Here is a 22,508-nt window from a genome sequence, read left to right as displayed (position 1 = left end):
TAGAGTCGTAGAGATGTACAGCATTGAAACAAACCCTTTGGTCCAACCCATCTGTGCCGACCAGATATCCCAACCCAATCTAGTCCCACCTGCCAGCATCCGGCCCATATCCCTCCAAACCCTTCCTATTCATATACCCATCCAAATGCCTCGTAAAAACCACCCTCTGTGTGAAAAGGTTGCCCTGTAGGTCTCTTTTATATCTTTCCCCTCTCAGCCTAAACCTATGCCCTCTAGTTCTTTTGTTGGAGGGAATCCTGACGGACAGGATGTACATGTATTTGAAAAGGCAAAGACTGATTCGGGATAGTCAACATGACTTTGTGCACGGGAAATCATGTCTCACAAACTTGATTGAGTTTTTTGAAGAAGTAACCAAGAGGTTTGATGAGGGCAGAGTAGTGGACGTGATCTATATGGACTTCAGTAAGGCATTCGACAAGGTTCCCCATGGGAGACTGATTAGCAAGGTTAGATCTCATGGAATACAGGGAGGACTAGCCATTTGGATCCAGAACTGGCTCAAAGGTAGAAGACAGAGGGTGGTGGTGGAGGGTTGTTTTTCAGTCTGGAGGCCTGTGACCAGTGGAGTGCCACAAAGCTTTTCATCATTTATATAAATGATTTGGATGTGAACATAAGACGTATAATTAGTAAGTTTGCAGATGACACCAAAATTGGAGGTGTAGTGGACAGTGAAGTAGGTTACCTCAGATTACAACAGGATCTTGATCAGATGGGCCAATGGACTGAGAAGTGGCAGATGGAGTTTAATTTAGATAAATGTGAGGGGCTGCATTTTGAGAAAGCAAATCTTAGCAGGACTTATGCACTTAATGGTAAGGTCCTGGGGAGTGTTGCTGAACAAAGAGACCTTGGAGTGCAGGTTCATAGCTCTTTGAAGGTATAGTCGCAGGTAGATACGGTAGTGAAGAAGGCGTTTGGTACACTTTCCTTGGGGTGTATGGAACAAGCTGCCAGAGGAAGTGCTGGAGGCTGGCACTATTGCAACATTTAAAAGGCATCTGGATGGGTATATGAATATGAAGGGTTTGGAGGGATATGGGCCAAACGCTGGCAAATGGGACTAGATTAATTTACGAAAACTGATCGGCAGGGATGAGTTGGACCGAAGGATCTGTTTTCATGCTGTACATCTCTATGACTCTAAGCAGTTAGATGTGGTTCTTAGAGCTAAAGGAGTCAAAGGTTATGAGGAGAAAGTGGGAACAGGGGATGGAGGTTGGATCATACCGAAGGGCTGAATGGACTCCCCCCTCCTATTTGCCCTGCTCTTCTTCCAAACCATACAAGACATTATTGTACAAGACAGAGTCATCGAGTTATACTGCACAGAAACACATCCTTCCATTCAAATTGAATTGCTGACCAAATTTCCCAAACTAAAACTAATCCCACTTGCTTGCTCTTGGCTCATCTCCCTCTCAGCCTTTCCTATTCATGTACTTGGCCGAATGGATTTTAAATGTAATTGAACGTGCATTGAATGCTTCCTCTGGTAGTTTATTCCATACATACACCACCCTCTGTGTGAAAGTGTTGCCCCTGAGGTCCCTATTAAATCTTTCATCTCTTACCTTAAAAATAAGGCCCATAGTTTTGAAATCTCCCATCGTGGTGAAAAGGCCTTGCTTATTCACTTTATCCATGCCCCTCATGACTTTATAAACTCTATAAGGTCATCCTTCAACCTGCTACATTCCAGTGAAAACATTGCCAGCCTATCTAGCCTCTCCTTATATCTCAAACCCTCTATTCCCAGCAACATCCTGGTAAATCTTTTCTGAACCCTCTCTCATTCAATAACATCCTTCTATAGCAGAGAGACCAGAACTGTGCACAGTATTTCTGAAGAGGCCTCACCAACGTCCTGTATAATCTCACTATGACATCCCAACTCTGATACTCAGTGGACTGAACAATGAAGGATGCTAAATGCCTTCTTAACCACCCTGTTTACCTGTGATACAACTTTCAAAGAATTATGTTCCTGAACCCCAGGTGTCTCTATTCAACAACACTGTCCACAACCCTATCATTAACTATATACATCCTGCCCATGTTTCCTTTACTAAAATGCAACACCTAGCATTTATCTAAATTAAATTCCATCTGCCACCTCAAAGCCCATTGACTCAATTGATCAAGATCCCTTTTTAATCTGAGGTAACCTTCCTCACTTTCCCACCAACTTTGGTGTCATCTGCAAACTTACTAACCAAGCCTCCCCTATTCACACCCAAATCATTTATATCACTGACAGAATGTAGTGGACCCAGCACCGATCCTTGTGGCACTCCACTGGTCACAGGCCTCCAGTCTGAAAAACAACCTGTGGGGGCACGGTGGCACAGTGGTTAGCACTGCTGCCTCGCAGCACCAGAGACCTGGGTTCAATTCCCACCTCAGGCGACTGACTGTGTGGAGTTTGCACATTCTCTCCATGTCTGTGCAGGTATGCTCCGGTTTCCTCCCACAGTCCAAAGATGTGCAATTCAGGTGAATTGGCCATGCTAAATTGCCCGTAGTGTTAGGTAAGGGGGTAAATGTAGGAGAATGGGTGGGTTGCGGTTTGGTGTGGACTTGAAGTAAAAAATGAGGTCTGCAGATGCTGGAGATCACAGCTGCAAATGTGTTGCTGGTCAAAGCACAGCAGGTTAGGCAGCATCTCAGAAATAGAGAATTCGACGTTTCGAGCATAAGCCCTTCATCAGGAATAAGAGATCTTGGCTCTCTCTCTCTCTTATTCCTGATGAAGGGCTTATGCTCGAAACGTCGAATTCTCTATTCCTGAGATGCTGCCTAACCTGCTGTGCTTCGACCAGCAACACATTTGCAGCTGTGGACTTGAAGGGCCTGTTTCCCATTGTATGTAATCTAAACCCTCCGTCTCCTACCATTGGTATCCAATTGGCAAGCTCTCTCAGAATCCCATATGACCTAACGTTCGGCTCCCTGTGTTTGGGCCGATAATGTCATGATTGTGATGGAGAATGAGGCCATTCAGCTCAGTAAGGCTATGCTGGCTCTCGGTGGACCAATCCAGTCAGTTCTATTCTCCTGCTCTATCCTTTTGGGACAGCAAGCTTCCTCCAATTTCTGTTTGTTATCACCAACTGTGCCTGCTTCCACCATCCCATATGCTCCAAGATTATATCCATTCAGCCCCACAAGCCGTTACCTCCTAACGTTGACACTCTTTTAGTCAAGCACCTGTCTATCTGTTTCTGAAAGACATTCAGTGACCCTTTCTCCACTGCTCACTGTGGAAGCCAATGACCAGGTTAGATTTATCCCGTTTTTTTGTGTACAAGACATACCTGGGCAACTTTCCACATTGTCGGGTAGATGCCAGTGTTGTAACTGGACTGGAACAGGCTTGCAAGGGGAGCGGCAAGTTCGGGAGCAGACTCCTTCAGCACTACTGTTGGAATTTTGTCAGGGCCATAGCCCTTCCAATATCCCATGTCTCCAACCGTTTCTTGAGATCACATGGAGTGAAGGCCGGTATCTGTGACGTGGGGACCACTGGAGAAGGTCGGGATGGATCGTCCGCTTGGCACTTCTGGGTGAAGCTTGCTAGGAAAGGTTCTGCCTTATCTTTCACACTGATTGGCTGGGCTTATCTATCATTGAGGATTTGGATATTTGTGGAAGATGAAAGATTGTCCATTGGCAAGGGAAGAGATGGTGTTTAATTAACAACACATTTGCCTGTGGACAATCTTCAGAACACGACTGGATGGCATGAGTGCCATGGGTACAAAGGTCTCTGCATTGTGAGAATGGAAGATTGTCCACAGGCAAATGTGTTGTTAATTAAACACCATCTCTTCCCTTGCCAATGGATAATCTTTCATCCTCACAGTGCAGAGACCTTTGTACCCATGGCACTCATGCCATCCAGTCGTGTTCTGAAGCTTCAAGCCTCTGATTATCTGATGTTTGGTGGCATGGACTTCCTCATCCAGGGTCTTATTGTAGGCAGAAAGCTGCCCAGCAGCCAGTCAGCTAACTGATTTCCCCACCTTCAGAGGCAGCTACTCCCTCCTGGAATCTCTCACATCTTCAGTCAGGAAAATTGCAGCCTTTGTATTCCAGTCTTGGAATGAACTTGAAATGTTTCCCCCGCACCCTCCTCCCTCTGCGTTATCACTGAACTGCTGCTAATGTTTTGTGCACAGCCCTCGTTTAATTAGACTATATATTTCCCTATTCTCCTGTTGTCAGTAAATCACATTGCTATTGGGTTAAGTATTCAAGTGAAAGAAAATGTATTAACTTCTCCTTGGAGAAACTGAAGTCCAGAGTTTGGGTTTGGGGGTTGAGTGCAGAAGGTTGGAGGATTTGTTTAGCCTTGGAGGACCAACTTGGCCTCATCCCTGACCTCTCCATGCAGACTCCCAACAGTGTGGAAACAGGCCCTTCGACCCAACAAGCCCACACTGACCCACCGAAGAGTATCCCACCCAGACCCATTCCCCTCCTCTATTACTCTACATGCACCCCTGACTACTGTACCTAGCCTACACATCCCTGAACACTCTGGGCAATTCAGCGTGGTCAATACACCTAACCTGCACACCTTTGGACTGTGGGGGGGGGGAAATAAACCAGAGCACCTGGAGGGAGCCCACGCAGACACGGGGAGAACATGCAAACTCCACACAGACAGTCCCCCAAGGCTGTGGTCAAGCCCGGGCCCTGGTGCTGTGAGGCAGCAGTGCCAACCACTGAGCCACCATGCTACCCTACTTCTTTATAGGATCCTCACAAACTCTCCCCTGCCTGATTGGCTGTTTCTGGAATTCCCAAGACGCTTTGCAGTCACAATTCCTTTACAAATCAATCACTTTGAAAATTAAATGGAGGTGTTTAAAGAACAGTGAAAAGAGTCTTGTTAGACACACAAGATGGTTTATCTCCTGGAGCAATGTAGGAGGGTTTCTGAAAGATCACTGCTGGGCATGGTAGAGGGTGGGTAACCTACAGTCCAGACCCTCTCTGCAGAACAACAGGGACACAGAAAGAGAAGACAGCGAAGCAGGGCTTGGCTGAGGCCAGGATTGGATTTGGTAAATAAACGCTTTAGGAATATAGAGAAACAGAGAGACACAGCATCAATGGTTCACTCTGGGTGGTCAGTAGATTCATCAAGATGCATCATTTAATATTCAAATGATGGTATAACTGATAATGTAACTCTGAGATCAGACAAGGGAATCACAAGAATTCTAGCCCTGCCATGTGAGAGGAGCTGTGTTCAGTAATGTGTGCTGTGTAAGTGTGACAATACAGGGTGTCAGCACTGACAGGAGGGATGAGGCTGAACTGATACAGAGAATAGCAGGGACCCAGTAAAAGGGAGCAGCCTCTAAGAGTTTCCCTGGAGATATCGATCGCTCAGAGACACAAATGAGCAGTGGGTAAGGATATGAGGAGCTGTGTCCACATTCAGCACTGGCAACCAAACACAGTGATTCATCATCAATCACCCCTCACTCCAACACCCCTCACTCCTCCATCCCGCGCTCCAACACCCTTCACTCCTCCACCCCTCACTCCAACACCCTTCACTCCTCCACCCCTCACTCCTCCACCCTCACTCCAACACCCTTCACTCCTCCACCCTCACTCCTCCATCCCTCACTCCTCCATCCCTCACTCCAACACCCATCACTCCTCCATCCCTCACTCCTCCATCCCTCACTCCAACACCCTTCACTTCTCCACCCTTCACTCCTCCATCCCTCGCTCCACTACCTCTTACTCCACCCCTTATTGTATTACCCCTTAACTAGCCCTTACCTCACTACCCCATACTCCTTCACCATTGATACTCAAACATCCACTACATCCCTCCCACCTCACCCCAGCTCCTCACTATGCTCTATTGTAAAAAATCTCACCTTTCTTCCAATTGTCCATTTCTTTGAAATCCTGGCAAGTGTCACAAAGCAGTTCAGCGAGAAAGATCCAGGAGGTGTGAGTGCGTTGAGCAGTCAGTTCACCTCGTCAATGATTATCTTGTTTGACAGCGAGGACATAGCTCTTAACACTCCATACAGCAGAAGCAGTGAAAGTGAACATGGGAGCAATTTCACTGTACCAGGTAAGTTCCAGAGCTGTATCAGGTAACCCGAGAAAGAGCCATGTAACCTTCTCCATAATAAACCTTTCTAAAGTGTCTCTTAGTCGATGTTCAACACAAATATCAAAAAATTTCTTAGATGTCTGCATTTACAATCAGGTGCCCTGTTTGGTTGTGATGTGTTCAGTCAGTGAACAGAGTGAAGCTGACGCTCAGGAATTCGACTTAAACACCATTTACAACTCTCAGAGGCACCAAGTTTAGCAGCTAGGCCTCGGATCAACAGACAACTTTCACACAAAACCAACTGGCAGATATACAATGAGATTCCAATACAACTGAATTGGAACCTGCCTTTAGTACTGAGGCTGATGATGAAAACCCCTGCAGTGGGTCCTCAGGGTAGTGTCTTCACCTCAACCATCTCCATCAATGACCTCCCTCCATCATAACATCAGGAACAAGAAAGTTGTCTGCTCTCATCAATATTTATCAGATCATGAAGCAGTCCCTGTCTGTGTATAACAAGACTTTGACTATAGTCATATTTGGGTTTATAAGTAACATTTGCCACAAGTGACTTCCCTACAATATTGGTGCCAATGTGGAGAAAACAGCTGAATATGAGAACGAAGTGAGGGGAACTGCCCTTGAAATCAAAGGCCACGTATGACCGAGTGTAGCATTGAAGAGCCGCGGAGAACCTGGAGACCATGGCAATCAGGGAAATCATTCTAATATTTGCAGTCACAGCTTGCACATAGGAAGATGGTCGTAGTTGTTGGAGGTCAATCATCTCAGCTTCAAGAATCTCTAGAGGAGTTCCTCAGGGTAGTGTTCTATGCTCAACCATCTTCAGCTGCTTCATCAAAGACCTTCCCTCCTTCATAAGGTCAGAAGAGGGGTGTTCGCCAATGATTACACAACGTTCAGCACCACTCATGGCTCCTCAGCTATTGAAGCAGTCCGTGTCCAAATGTAGCAAGACCTAGACAAGATCCAGGCTTGGGCTGACAAGTGACAAGTTACATTTGGCAAATAAGCTACACAAGTGCCAGGCAGTTCCCATCTCCATCAAGAGAGAATCTAACCATTGTCCCTTGATGTTCGGTGGCATTATCATCACTGAATCCCCTATTATCGACATTGGGGGGGGTCACCGTTGATCAGGAGCTGAGCTGAATCAGCCCCATAAACAGGGTGGCTACAAGAGCAGGTCAAAGCCTATGATTTTGTTCGACATTTTCCATCCAGCTATGTTACATGACATGGACTGCAGCAGTTTAAGTATGAAACCTATCACCAGTCTGTCAATGGTAATTAAGAGATGTCAGTCTGTTGATTGCGACCATTATGTCACGGCTTTCACTGGATTCCTGACCGTGTTTGGTATTGTTCAGAGATCTTTTTGAGGGGGAGGAATCCTATTAAACATCAGTCTCTGGTGGGGTGCTGGAATCCCGAGTTAACTCAGACTGTGAGACCGAAGCATCGTTTGCGGAGATCTGAAAGAATTCTTCAGTTTAATGATTGGACTGACCAGGAACAGCAAGTGTTTTTACAATAAAGGATTTGACATGAGACAGAAAACCAATTGCTAATTAATTTAATTCAAGCACAATTAATGATCAAGGGCAATAAATGTTATGTTTGAAATTGGAAGGCCACAAATTATTGTTGACAAACAGTTCCTATACTGCTATTCTTCCTTTTAACCTGGATACAAAGTTCATCTTCAAAGTGAACACAAGGCAGGAAAATGATTAGGTTGGAGTCACTGGTATTAAATTCAGCCAGTTTGAAAATCTGTACAAAATGTGCGAGATGCATCAGGAATACTAAAAACCAAGAATTTTCTTCTCCTGTGTCAATTTGCTTGAAATTGTGTTTTGTTGCCAAAATCACTAACCAATTGTTGTTAAAGAGGGAAATGAATGACGAACCGTCAGAGGACAATGTGGGCAAGCCATTGTTATGCGTCTGGTTTTGTCTAGCTAGGTGAGATCACTGACTCTCTGTTAGATTTTAATAATGACTAGATTACTACACATTAAGCAACCATATACAGTTTCATCGAAGCAAGACTAACTCAACTGACACACCCATAAAACCTCTCTTAAGTGTCCCTCTTATACATTTATTATATCATCACAATGGGAAGGGTGACTCACACCTACCCAGACACTAACCCATTCAAACCCTTAGACAAAAGGTGATAGATATTCAAAAAGCAGAAGTGTTGAAATATCTCTAGAACTAGGAGAAGGGAAGTCATCAAGCCAATGGCATACAGTCAAGGTTAACAAGAGGCCCAGCGACAGACTAGGAAAGTCAACAACAATAATAATCACATTTTCAAACATCATATCAAGAACAAATATTTCTGGAGGGTTTAAAAGAGATCAAGAAAGAACCAATTTGGGTAAAGACAGCTTATTTGGAATATAAACATAAAAATGAAAGTGTAGAATATTAGCTTTTTAATTACTCTTAGAAAAATCTGAACTGTGTGGTGCTCATTTATTAATTCAAAAGTTCAAGTGCTTGTAGGGAATCTAGATTTGATACTGTTGTGAGACATACAAGTGTATCAGTGTTAAAAACGGCCTAAAAACAGCTTTTCTCATGAAGTTGAAGTTCATCTCAGAAATTATTTCTACCTAAACCTCCAGAAAGCCTGCAAACCAAGACATCTCTCTCTCTCTCTCTCTCTCCCCCTCTCTCTCTCTGTCTCTTCTCTCTCTCTTTCTCTCTTTCCCCCTCCCTCTGTGAACGGAAGAAACCCATCACTCACTGCAAAGGCCTAGGTCAAACTCATCAGCCGCTGAGTTGAGAATCATTGTGGTCGGCAACATCATGATGCCATTGTCCGAAATAAAAAGTGAGGAAGACAATTATGGTTTGGACTCTTGATCCACAGAATTTGTTCCTTATGTTTATGCTTTCCAACCATGATATTTCTAATGAGCTCAAATAGATCATGGAATCCCTACAGTGTAGAAACAGGCCATTTGGCACAGCAAATCCACACTGACCTGCCAAAGAGTGACCCACCCCTCCTACTCTATATTTACCCTGAATAAATGCACCTAACCTACACATCTCTGGACACTACGGGCAATTTAGCACGGCCATTCCACCTAACCTGCACATCTTTGGATTGTGGGAGGAGACTGGAGCACCTGGAGGAAACCTACACAGACACAGCGAGAATGTACAAACTCCACATAGATAGTCACACAAGATAGGAATCAAACTCAGGTCCCTGGCACTGTGAGGCAGCAGTGCCAACCACTGAGCCACCATGCCACCCTGTTTGTCTCATCTGAATAAATATGAGTGTGTTTGGATTTAAGGGGATCTGGTTCAAATTTGCATGTTAGTGGCTAATGATCCATTCTTCTACTTGTTAAGGAATAAGTTCTGGTCCTTTGTTTCTTGCTGAAACTTGGTTACTTTATCTTCGATAATCAGCAAAGTCAGGCAAATGAATAATCTCAGTGATTAAGTTTGTCATTGATACATTTAAGACAACTCATGGAAAGGGTGGGATTTGGTTTGCAGTGCACTCTTCCTATCAGGGTCATGATAAAGGTTTGGGGGTCAGTGTGACATCCTTGAAGATGGACACCATTAGCTTGGATATGGACAAAGTTTCAGTGGAAAAGGATAAAAGGAGATATACCAGACTTCTCTTTCTGCAAATTACAATAGCATTGAAAACAATTAAAGCTCTCCAGCCAATGGAAGATGCATGCCTGACTGATTGTAACTGTCCTCCCAGGGATTCCCCAAATGAATCCATTCGAGTTGATCTTTGGTCGTGAGAGAAAGGGTCCATTGAAATTGATTAAGGAAAAGGGTTTAAGATACAAAGACAAGTCCTCACTGTTGGATTATGTATCCACGTTTCTGGAGCATGCAAAATACCATGGGAGGAGCTTTTAAAAACCAAATAAAAGAATGGGCAGCTAAAGCATGTTGCAACTAGCACATTTGGGGCGGCACGGTGGCACAGTGGTTAGCACTGCTACCTCACAGCACCAGAGACCCGGGTTCAATTCCCGCCTCAGGTGACTGGCTGTGTGGAGTTTGCACATTCTCCCCGTGTCTGCGTGGGTTTCCTCCAGGTGCTCCGGTTTCCTCCCACAGTCTAAAGATGTGCAGGTCAAGTGAATTGGCCATGCTAAATTGCCCGTAGTGTTAGGTGAAGGGGTATGGGTGGGTTGCACTTCGGAGGGTTGGTGTGGACTTGTTGGGCCGAAGGGCCTGTTTCCACACTGTAGGAAATCTAATCAAATTCACTATCACATTGAAGACAGGAGACAGAATGATTGTGTTATTACAATGAAGCTCTGAGTAAGGTAATTGGTAAAGTTATGAAAATAACTTATCTGATTGGTACTCTTAATCACAGGGAGAAACGTAGCTGTGTCACGTGAAAATGTTAAAGCGATATCATCATGGGGATTAAAATATGAGTGAGCAGATGTATCTGGTAGGAAGAGTGGTGGAGAATTAGATTAGATTCCCTACAGTGTGTACGTCTTTATCAATGAAGTCCAGATAAACAAGACCAGATGGATGGAGATTCAACATGTACTAGAAAATCATTTGGTTGAGCCTAGCCAAAACACTGGAGTTCACTGATGATGCTAGTTCCTAAACTGGACATGTCAGCTAGATTCTGCAGAGGTTACAGTAAAGTAAATGTCGTAGCAAAACAGATTCATACCTTATTATTCAGTTCGAACATTGTATCCATAGGAATGGAAGTGCCCCATTCTTTATTAGTATTTATCTATTATAAGCAGACTGGCAAATACCTTTAAATCAAGAGATAAAGACGTTTCAGCTTTTGTAACATTAAATAGGTTTTTTTCAATATTGAGTCATACCATTCAAGTTAAAAAAATAGCTGCAGCTACAGTTCAATTCTTTTTATAGAATCCCTTTAATGTGGAAACAGGCCCTTCAGCCCAACATCAACCCTCCAAAGAGTTACCCACCCAGACCCATTTCCCTGTATTTCCCCCTGACTAATTCACCCAACCCACACATCCCTGAACACTACAGGCAATTCAGCATGGCCAATTCACCTGACCTGCATATTTTTGGATTGCGGGAGGAATCCCACGCAGACACGGGGTGGTGGGGGTGGGGGTGGGGGTGTGGTGGGGGATGTACAAACTCCACACAGACAGCTGCCTGAGGGTGGAATCAAATGCAGGTCCCTGGAGCTGTGAGGCAGCAGTGCTAACCACTGAGCCACCGTGCCACCCTAGAGAACATAAAATCCCTACAGTGTGGAAACAGGCCCTTCAGCCCAGCAAGTCCACACCAACCTTCCAAAGAGGTATCCCACCCAGACCCATTCCCATACATTTCCCCCTGACTAATGCACCTAACGTATAGATCCCTGAACACTACGGGCAATTTAGCATGGCCAATTCACCTGACCTGCACATCTTTGGACTGTGGGAGGAAACCAGAGTACCTTGAGGAAACACACACAGACACAGGGAGAACTTGCAAACACCACACTGATGTACAGAAAAATCTGAATGGAACATGTAGAATCTTTAGAAGATTTACTTAAGAAGTTACAGTTAGCTGGTTAGTAATAAATCTGGCCAAGAATGAGCTTGTGAAAGCAAGGGACAGGATTTACCTCGGAAACATTGTAGAGGAAGGCAAATAATGGAAGTGAAGGATCTGATTCCTAAAATTGAATGAGAAATCATAAGATTTCTGGGGATGCGTGGCATGTTTTGGAAATCTGTGCCCAACATCAGCATATCAGCTTACCTCAAACCGCTTTATTATGAGAAACAGCGAAGGTAATCTGGTCAAGGGAGTATCAAACAATTTTTCAGAAGCAGAAAGCATTCGTAGTGAATGAACTAACCAAATGGCTGTCGACGCTCGTGAGTCCAAGGTCGGGTGTCCTTATTGCAAAATGATGAATCAGGAACACAGAGGCTAGGGTCCTACTTTGCTCCAGTATTGAACTTGTATTTAAAGATGCACTCTCCAGTGGGAGAGGGGTCTCTGGGATTGCTCCTGGCTCTAAAACATTTGAAGGCTGTATCTGTCACAACTACAGTGAAACATCTAACAATCCCCTTGACCTTTCTCGAGAAATTTAAACATCAAAATGCACAATTATTTTGGTAGAGCTCGTTAATAAAAATTTATAATAGAAGAGTTGTACACATCGCTGTAAACGATACTGCAATTTCTGCCACATGATCAATAATTTAATGATACCAGAGTAGTTTGAAAACTTGACATAAAAGAAGTCAAGAACCTGTATAAATAAATCCCACGTAGCAAATGAATGAGGGGAAATTCCTTTTGTGCATATCATTGCTCACCTGATGATGAAATGGTGTCTCATCTCCTTCAAGGCTGGAGCCAGATAAAGAATATGTATATATATATTTATATATTATTTTGAATATAAACAGGAAAATGAAAGTTTGGTTGATTAGCTTTGTTTACAACTCAAAGCAAAAGTCGAGCTGCGTGGTGTTCACTTTATCAGTTAGGGAAGGACAGGTAGGTTTAGGAGAAGCAGGTGTATATACTCCTGTGAGATATGCTGGCAGCAAGTGTCTATGGGCTAATAACAGCCAAACAGCAGTGTGTACACTTAAGAAGTGGGTTTGTCACAGAGCTGAGATGTTGCAGTTGCATGTAAACATATGGAAAGCTTGCAAATGAAGGCAAATATTTCACGCCCTCCCTCTTTAAGTGGATGAAAACTAGCGCTACATTAGTCTGAAAAAAAAGGGCATCTAATTCAAGCGAAAATCTAGGTCCAACTGCTGGGAAACCAATTTGAGGATTAGCGTGGTCAACAACGATGTGATATCATCATCAGGACCTTTGAGCACCTCATTGCACCCTTCTGGTTTGGACTCTTTATCCACAGAACATGTTCCCTTTTATTCTGTGCCGAAGCAGTATCTGCAGGTCTGCCTGATATATCCATCCTACTTGTGACTGCGTGTATGCATGTTTAGATTATAAGGGGCACTGGTTTAAATTTGGCGTCAGTAATTAATAATCTACTTCATCATTTATTAAAGAATAAGTTTGTTTATAATAAATACTTTGGTATATTGATGAAATCTGATATGAATTTCTTTTAATATTGATAATGATCAAAGTCAAGCAAACTAACCATGTTTAGTGGAGAAAGTGAGGACTGCAAATGCTGGAGATCAGAGCTGAAAATGTGTTGCTGGAAAAGCGCAGCAGGTCAGGCAGCATCCAAGGAGCAGGAGAATCGACGTTTCAGATTCCTGAAGAAGGGCTCATGCCCGAAATGTCGATTCTCCTGCTCTTTGGATGCTGCCTGACCTGCTGCGCTTAACCATGTTTAGTGATTTGTACATTTGTGATGGCTCTGGAATACTGGGGCTTGATGTCCATCGGGATGGTGACAGTAGATAACTCTTCATAATATAACGGGGTAAGCCATTCATGACTAAGATGAAAAGAAATTCTTCATCCAGATAGTGGTGAGCCTGTGAAATTCATAGCCACAGAAAATGGTTGAGATCAAATGTGTTCAAGAAGGAGTTAGACTTAGCTCTTGGGCTCAAGGGATTAAATGAAATGGAGCAAAGATTGGAACAGGATGTGGAATTGGATGATTAGCCAAGATCATACTGAATGGTGGGTCAGCTTTAAATGGGCCGAATGGCTGACTCTTGCTCCTATGTTCTATGTTGCTATGTTTGTATATGGGAACAAAAGCCTAAGAGATTTACAACAGAGATTAAGGCGATTCGTTCCCTGACCAAGGATTTGCAGTGCTGTCAGTTTTCTATTTCAGAGCCTGTAGCGTGCTGGAAACTTTGTGGGCTTGCTACTTTCTCTCTTGCCCTTAATCACCTGTTCAAACAGAGGGACTGAAAGCTGCTTTAGTCCCCTCAAGGCAAGCTGCTGAAGTCTATCAGATACCTCCTGTTAAAGCCTGTAAAACAGTGTTTGTTTTTGTTAAGTACAAAGTAACAGATCAATTGTGAGTGAAATGGTAAATGTGTGAGGGAGGTGTAGAGGCACTCAGATTCACAGTGTACCTTGTGGCCAGTCGAGAGCAGTTGTCTATTTTCTTCCAGTGATTCATCAGCGAGACACCCTTTCAGAATGGGAGTGCACATTAAACTTGAATGTTACTGCGTTATGTGAAAAGGTTGGCTGAGCTCAGCAACCGGCTAATATCTGTGAGAAGGTCAGAATGGCGTCAGCTCTGGATTCTCTCTGGATATGGTTATACACCTGTCTGGAACAGTCAGAATCCTACTGTACAGGCAAGTGGATTACAGCTCCCATTCACTTCACACCCACTACCTTCACTTTTTGGATTCTATTTGAAAGGGGCTATAAGAACGTTAGGAACAGGAGCAGGAATAGGCCGTCTGGCCCTTCAAGCCTGCTCCACCATTCAATAAGATCATGGCTGATCTTTTCATGGACACAGCTCCATGTACACGCCTGCTCTCCATGACCCTTCCTTCTTTCACTGTTCCAAAATCTATCCATTTTTCCCTTAGAAACATTCAATGAGGAAACCTCAACTGCTTCACTGGGCAGGGTCTTTTTGTAAAATTCCCTACAGTATGGAAACAGGCCCTTCGGCCGAACAAGTCCACACTGACCCTCCAAAGAGTAACCCACCCAGACCCCTACATTTTACCCCTGACTGATATACCTAACACTACGGGCAATTTAGCCGGGCCAATTCACCTCAGCTGCACATCTTTGGAGTGTGAGAAGAAACCGGAGCACCCGGAGGAAACCCACGCAGACACGAGGAGAACGTGCAAACTCCACACAGACGGTTGCCCAAGGTTGGAATTGAACCCAGGTCCTTGGTGCTGTGAGGCAGCAGTGCCGACCACTGAGTCACCGTGCCAACCCTAACTCCACAGATTCACAACCCTCTGGGTGAAGCAGCTTCTCCCCAGCTCAGTCCTAAATCTCCTCCCCTTTACTTTGAGGCTATGCGGCCTAGCTCTAGTTTCACCATCCTGCAGAAGCATCTTGCCTGCTTCGCCTCCCATCCCAAGGTTCTAGGCGCAGTGATAACGTCTGTGTCCACCGCTCTGTCAGAAGGTTAATGGAACTTGCCTTCCCTCTGTCACGGTCTCACTTTTGTCACGGCCATCATCAAAGCAGCAACAATGTGTTTGTGAAAGAAATTTCACCAGGTGAGAGGTTTCACCGCAATTGCTGAGCCGGTGCTGTCGGCTTGTCAGAAGACAATGTCCTTGAGCGCTTCCTTCCTGCTCTTGGGTGGTTCCTCGGATGACTCTCTTCCCCTCGGAAGTTCGGAACCCCAAGGCAACAATTTTGGATCCACACCTGCCCCCACAGGATGGGCCCGGGCAGGTTTGAAGAGGTGGGTGAGTGGGGTTTTCACACCCTCCTCCTGCCATCTCCACCTGCTCCCCAGTTAGACATGGCCTTCAATAGATTCTTAATTCCAGTTGGATGTTTTAATGAGCAGCAGGATTCGAACCCGGGTCCCCAGAGCATTAGCTGCGTTCCTGGATTAATAGTCTCGTGATAATTCCATTGCCTCCCCACACTCAATCTCATCGACTGTATCTGCTGCTCACAATGTGGTCTCCTCTACGATGGGGAGACAAAGCAGAGACTGCGTGACCGTTGTCCACAAAAATGACCCTGAACTCCCAGTCGCCTGTCACTTCAACACACACCTGTATTCCCTGGCCTAGATCCCTGTGTCAGGCTTGCTGCAGTGTTCCAGTGAAGGTGGAAGCACAGAGTCTCATTTTCTGCTTGAGGACCCTGCTGCCTTCAGGGCTCAACATCGAGTTCGATAATTCGGGCCTGGACACTGTCTTCCATGTCCTTCACCCTCTCCACACCCCTATACCACCACACCCTAGGCCCTGTCATCACATGGGCTGCTTTCAGCACAGCCCCACCCATTCCCACCAATGTATTGTTTCCTTTAGCTCTGCTGGCAGCTTTTATCTATCTCCCTGGCTCACCATTGTCCATCCCTTTTCCAACTGTCCACTCTGGGCTCCCTCTCAGCCGATCACTTCCTCCTTTCTCCCACCTTCTGTCTAACAGGGCTCCCAATGGCATGGCGGTCAGCACAACTGCATCAAGTATTGGGGACCCAGGTTCAATTTCGCTCTTGGGCACATGTCTCCGTAGAGTTTGCAAATTCTTCCCATGTTTGTGTGGGTTTCCACTGGATGCTCCAGTTTCTATCCCCGCTCCAGGTTAAGTGGATTCGCCATGGGAAATACAGAGTATGTGTCTGGGAGGGATGCTGTTTGGAGGGTTGGTGTGGACTCAAATGGCCTGCTTCAGTACTGTAGGGATTGTATAAATGCGATACAGAGAGTGGGTAGGTGCCTGGAATGCATTGCCAGTAGAGGCGGGCACAGTAGATTAATTGAAGGTACATCCGGACAGATGCATGAGTATGTGGGGAGCTGAGGGATACAGATGCTTAGGAAGTGGGCAACAGGTTTAAACAGTGGATTTGGATTGACTCAGGGTTAGAGGGCCGAAGGGCCTGTTCCTGGGCTGTAAATTTTCTTTGTTTTTTGAATCAACATGTGGCTCCAGTATTGACAATACTTTATTGTACAGGATGCGATGTCAGGTTTCGTAACAGTGAAGGAAATGAGAGAGGCGGAGGTGAGGTAGACGTGGGTATCCCAGTGAACATGCGAAAACGTATATCACTGAGGAGCAGGAGAATCGACGTTTTGGGCATAAGCCCTTCTTCAGGAATAAGGCTGGTGTGCCAAGCGGGCTGAGATAAAAGGTAGGGGGGAGGGAATTTGGGGGAGGGGTGCTGGGAATACGATAGGTGGAAGGAGGTGAGGGTGAGGGAGATAGGCCGGAGAGGGGGTGAGGCGGAGAGGTCGGGAAGAAGATTGCAGGTCAAGAGGGCGGTGCTGAGTCCGGGGGTTGGGACTGAGAAAAGGTGGGGGGAGGGGAAATGAGGAAGCTGGAGAAATCTGCATTCATCCCGTGTGGTTGGAGGGTTCCTAGGCGGAAGATGAGGTGCTCTTCTTCCAGGCGTCGTGTGGCCAGGGTCTGGCGAGAGAGGAGGCCAAGGACCTGCATGTCCTTGGCGGAGTTGGAGGGGAGTTAAAGTGTTGAGCCACGGGATGGTTGGGTTGGTTGGTCCGGGTGTCCCAGAGGTGTTCTCTGAAATGTTCCGCAAATAGACGGCCTGTCTCCCCAATGTAGAGGAGGCCACATCAGGTGCAGCGGATATAGTAAATGTTGTGTGTGGAGGTGCAGGTGAATTTGTGATGGATATGGAAGGATCCCTTGGGGCCTTGGAGGGAGGTGAGGGGGGAGGTGTGGGCGCAAGTTTTGCATATCTTACGGTTGCAGGGGAAGGTGCCGGGAGTAGAGGTTGGGTTGATGCGGGGTGTGGACCTGACAAGGGAGTCGCGGAGGAAATGGTCTTTTCGGAATCTGATAGGGGAGGGGAGGGAAATATATCCCTGGTGGTAGGGTCCGTTTGGAGGTGGCGGAAATGACGACGGATGATACGCTGTATATGGAGGTTGGTGGGGTGGTAGGTGAGAACCAGTGGGGTTCTGTCCTGGTGGTGATTGGAGGGGCGGGGCTCAAGGGCGGAGGAGCGGGAAGTGGAGGAGATGCGGTGGAGGGCATCGTCGATCACGTCTGGGGGGAATCTGCGGTCTTTGAAGAAGGAGGCCACCTGGGTTGTTTGGTATTGGAACTGGTCCTCCTGGGAGCAGATGCGGCGGAGGCGAAGGAATTGGAAATATAGGATGGTGTTTTTACAGGGGGCAGGGTGGGAGGAGGTGTAGTCTAGGTAGCTGTGGGAGTCGGTCAGTTTGTAGTAAATGTCCGTGTTGAATCGGTCGCCCGAGATAGAAATGGAGAGGTCTAGGAAGGAGAGGGAGGAGTCTGAGACGGTCCAGGTAAATTTGAGGTCGGGGTGGAAGGTGTTGGTAGAGTGGATGAACTGTTCAACCTCCTCGTGGGAGCACGAGGCAGCGCCGATACAGTCATCGATGTAGCGGAGGAAAAGGTGGGGGGTGGTGCCAGTGTAGTTGCGGAAGATGGACTGTTCCACATATCCTACGAAGAGGCAGGCATAGCTGGGGCCCATGCGGGGGCCCATGGCTACTCTTTTGGTTTGGAGGAAGTGGGAGGATTGGAAGGAGAAGTTGTTCAGGGTGAGGACCAGTTCAGTCAGTCGAAGGAGGGTGTCAGTGGAAGGGTACTGGTTGGTGCGGCGGGAAAGGAAGAAGCGGAAGGCTTTGAGTCCTTCGTGATGGGGGATGGAGGTGTACAGGGACTGGATGTCCATAGTGAAGATAAGGCATTGGGGACCGGGGAAGCAAAAATTATGGAGGACCTGGAGGGCGTGGGTGGTGTCCCGAACATAGGTGGGGAGTTCTTGGACTAAGGGGGACAGGACCTTGTCGAGGTATGCAGAGATGAGTTCGGTGGGGCAGGAGCAGGCTGAGACAATGGGTCGGCCGGGGCAGTCAGGTTTGTGGATTTTGGGCAGGAGGTAGAAATGGGCGGTGCGGGGTTGTGGGTCTATGAGGTTGGAGGCAGTGGATGGGAGATCCCCTGAGGTGATGAGGTTATGGATGGTCTGCGAGATGATGGTTTGGTGGTGGGAGGTGGGGTCATGGTCAAGGGGGCAGTAGGAGGAGGTGTCCGTGAGCTGGCGTTTAGCCTCAGTGGTGTAAAAATCGGTGCGCCAAACTACTACCGCACCTCCCTTGTCTGCAGGTTTGATAGTGAGGCTGGGGTTGGAATGGAGGGAGTGGAGGGCTGCACATTCCGAGGGTGAGAGGTTGGAGTGGGTCAGAGGGGTGGAGAGGTTGAGGTGGTTAATGTTACGGCGGCAGTTGGCTATAAATAGATCGAGGGCGGATAAGAGGCCAGCACGGGGTGTCCAGGTGGATGGGGTGTGTTGGAGGCGGGAGAAGGGGTCATCAGAGGGTGGGCGGGAGTCTTGGTTGAAGAAGTAGGCGCGGAGGCGAAAGCGTCAGAAAAATTCTTCGATATCTCACCGCGTGTTGAACTCATTGATCCGGGAGCGTAGGGCGATGAAGGTGAGGCCTCTGCTGAGGACTGATCTTTCATCCTCAGAGAGGGGGAGGTCTGGAGGGATAACTCAGTCCCAACACCCGGATTCAGCACTGCCCTCTTGACCTGCAATCTTCTTCCCGACCTCTCCGCCCCCCACCCCTCTCCGGCCTATCACCCTCACCCTCACCTCCTACCACCTAGCGTATTTCCAGCTTCCCTCCCCCAAATTCCCTCCCCCCTACCTTTTATCTCAGCCCGCTTGGCACACCAGCCTCATTCCTGAAGAAGGGTTTATGCCCGAAACTCCTGCTCCTCGGATGCTGCCTGGCCTGCTGTGTTTTTCCAGCACCACATTTTTCAGCTCTGGTCTCCAGCACCTGCAGTCCTCACTTTCTCCCTGTGCATATCACTGAGGGCCATGTACAGATGAGAAACAGGAGGTACGGGACATATTTTTGGGCAGCATCGAAGGTAACGGTACAGGAGTGCGATGAGAACCTAGTCATGATACAGCGACTGGTCTGCACAAGACCACAAGAAATTCTAGAGGGTTGTGAACACAGCCCAGTCCATCACACAAACCAGTCTTCTATCCATTAGCTCTGTCTACACCTCCCACTGCCTCAGGAAAGCAATCAGCATAATCAAAGACACCCCAACCCCAACCTCCAGCCCAGTTATATTCTCTTCCACCCTCCTCCATTGGACAGAAAGTTTGAAAATACATACCAAAGGATTTAAGGAGAAAGTGAGGTCTGCAGATGCTGGAGATCAGCCCTTCCTGATGAAAGGCTTATGCCCGAAACGTCGAATCTCCTGTTCCTTGGATGCTGCCTGACCCGCTGCGCTTTTCCAGCAACACATTTTCAGCAACGGATTTAAGAGCAGCTTCTGCCCCCTGTTATGAGGCATATGAATGGATCTCTCATATATTAGAGTTGGAACTTTCTCTGCACGTTCCCTGCAGCTGTAACACTATATTCCGCATCCTGTTCTATTACCCTGATGTGCTAATGTCTGGTTAGCACACAAAACAGTACTTCTCCCTGTATCTCAGTACGTGTGACAATAATAAGGTGGTGTGGTCAACTGTGTGTCAACAGCTACAGACTGGCCAATAAGGATGACAGGGAAGGTTTAACCTTTGTCATAGTTATATAGGGTGGAGGGGTCAAGGGTTATTCAATGAAGGAGAGGGTTAATGATGGCAGATTCACTGGGGAGTGGGACAACACTGGGGGCTGGGTAGAGAACCATTTACAATATTGGCCAGTACAGAGCCAGGAGGGGATCACCAGATTATTGGGAATGGGTTTGAGGGAACTGGGGGATGGATTTGGTGGACAGGTTTGAAGGGGTGGTGGGGAAGGTTGGGAGGGTAACTAGGGAGTGCTGTGCGTCCTTAAACAAGCACTCGAAGCAGGATCAATTGCTGTCCTGCTTGCCCCTGTCTCCTTGCCCGTTCCTCTCACAAACCAAGGGTGTGTCCAAAGCAAGTTCTCCTTATCTGCTGATGTCTTTATGGTGTTCAATAGAACATAGAACATAGAAGGATACAGCGCAGTACAGGCCCTTCGGCCCTCGATGTTGCGCCGACCAAATCCTACCTAACCTACACTAGCCCAATAACTTCCAAATGCCTATCCAATGCCCGCTTAAATGACCATAAAGAGGGACAGTTCACCACTGTTACTGGCAGGGCATTCCATGAACTCACAACCCGCTGTGTAAAGAATCTACCCCTAACATCTGTCCTATACCTACCACCCCTTAATTTAAAGCTGTGTCCCCTAGTAACAGCTGACTCCATTAGCGGTAAAAGGTTCTCAGTGTCTACCCTATCCAAACCCCTAATCATCTTATACACCTCTATCAAATCTCCCCTAAACCTTCTTTTCTCCAATGAGAACAGGCCCAAGTGCCTCAGCCTTTCCTCATACGATCTTCCTACCATGCCAGGCAACATCCTGGTAAACCTCCTCTGCATCCGTTCCAGTGCCTCCACATCCTTCCTATAGTATGGTGACCAAAACTGCACACAATACTCCAGATGAGGCCGCACCAGAGTCTTATACAACTGCAACATGACCTCAGGACTCCGGAACTCAATTCCTCTACCAATAAAGCCCAGTACACCATATGCCTTCCTCACAGCACTATTTACCTGGGTGGCAACTTTCAGAGATCTGTGTACATGGACACCAAGATCCCTCTGCTCATCCACACTACCAAGTAGCCTACCATTTGCCCAGTAATCCATCTTCTTGTTACTCCTACCAAAGTGAATGACTTCACACTTAGCTACATTGAATTCCATCTGCCACCTTTCTGCCCAGCTCTGCAACCTATCTATATCCCGCTGTAACCTGCCACATCCTTCTTCGCTGTCCACAACTCCACCGACCTTTGTGTCATCCGCAAACTTGCTCACCCAGCTTTCAAGCCCCTCCTCTAGATCATTTATAAAGATGACAAACAGTAACGGTCCCAAAACAGATCCCTGTGGTACACCGCTAGTAACTGCACTCCAAGATGAACCTAGTCCATCAACTACTACCCTGTCTCCTTCCAGCCAGCCAATTCCTAATCCAAACCTCTAATGCACCCTCAATGCCATACCTCCATATTTTTTGCAGTAGCCTACCATGGGGTACCTTATCGAACGCCTTGCTAAAATCCATATACACCACATCTACTCCTTTACCCTCATCCACCTCCTTAGTCACCTTCTCAAAGAACTCAATAAGGTTTGTGAGGCACGACCTACCCTTCACCAAACCATGCTGAATATCCTTGATCACATTATTCCTATCCAGATGTTCATAAATCTTATCCCTTACAATTCTCTCTAAGACTTTGCCCACAACAGAAGTGAGACTCACTGGCCTATAGTTACTCGGGCTATCCCTACTCCCTTTCTTGAACAAGGGGACCACATTCGCTATCCTCCAGTCTTCTGGTACTATTCCCGTTGACAATGACGACATAAAAATCAAGGCCAATGGCTCTGCTATCTCCTCCCTAGCTTCCCAGAGGATCCTAGGGTAAATGCCATCAGGCCCAGGAGACTTATCTATTTTCATCCTCTCCAATATTCCCAGAACCTCTTCCCTGCATATTTCCAGGCCATCCATTCTAATCATTTGTGACTCAATATTCTCACCAGCAACAGAGTCCTGTTCCTGAGTGAATACTGACGAAAAGTATTGATTTAGTGTCTCACCAATCTCCTCCGCCTCCACGCACAACTTCCCACTACTATCCTTGACTGGACCGATACCTACCCTAGTCATCCTTT

This window comes from Hemiscyllium ocellatum, chromosome 15 (genome assembly GCF_020745735.1).
Source record: "Hemiscyllium ocellatum isolate sHemOce1 chromosome 15, sHemOce1.pat.X.cur, whole genome shotgun sequence".
Classification (NCBI taxonomy): domain Eukaryota; kingdom Metazoa; phylum Chordata; class Chondrichthyes; order Orectolobiformes; family Hemiscylliidae; genus Hemiscyllium; species Hemiscyllium ocellatum.
Note: the sequence above shows the minus strand (reverse complement) of the source record.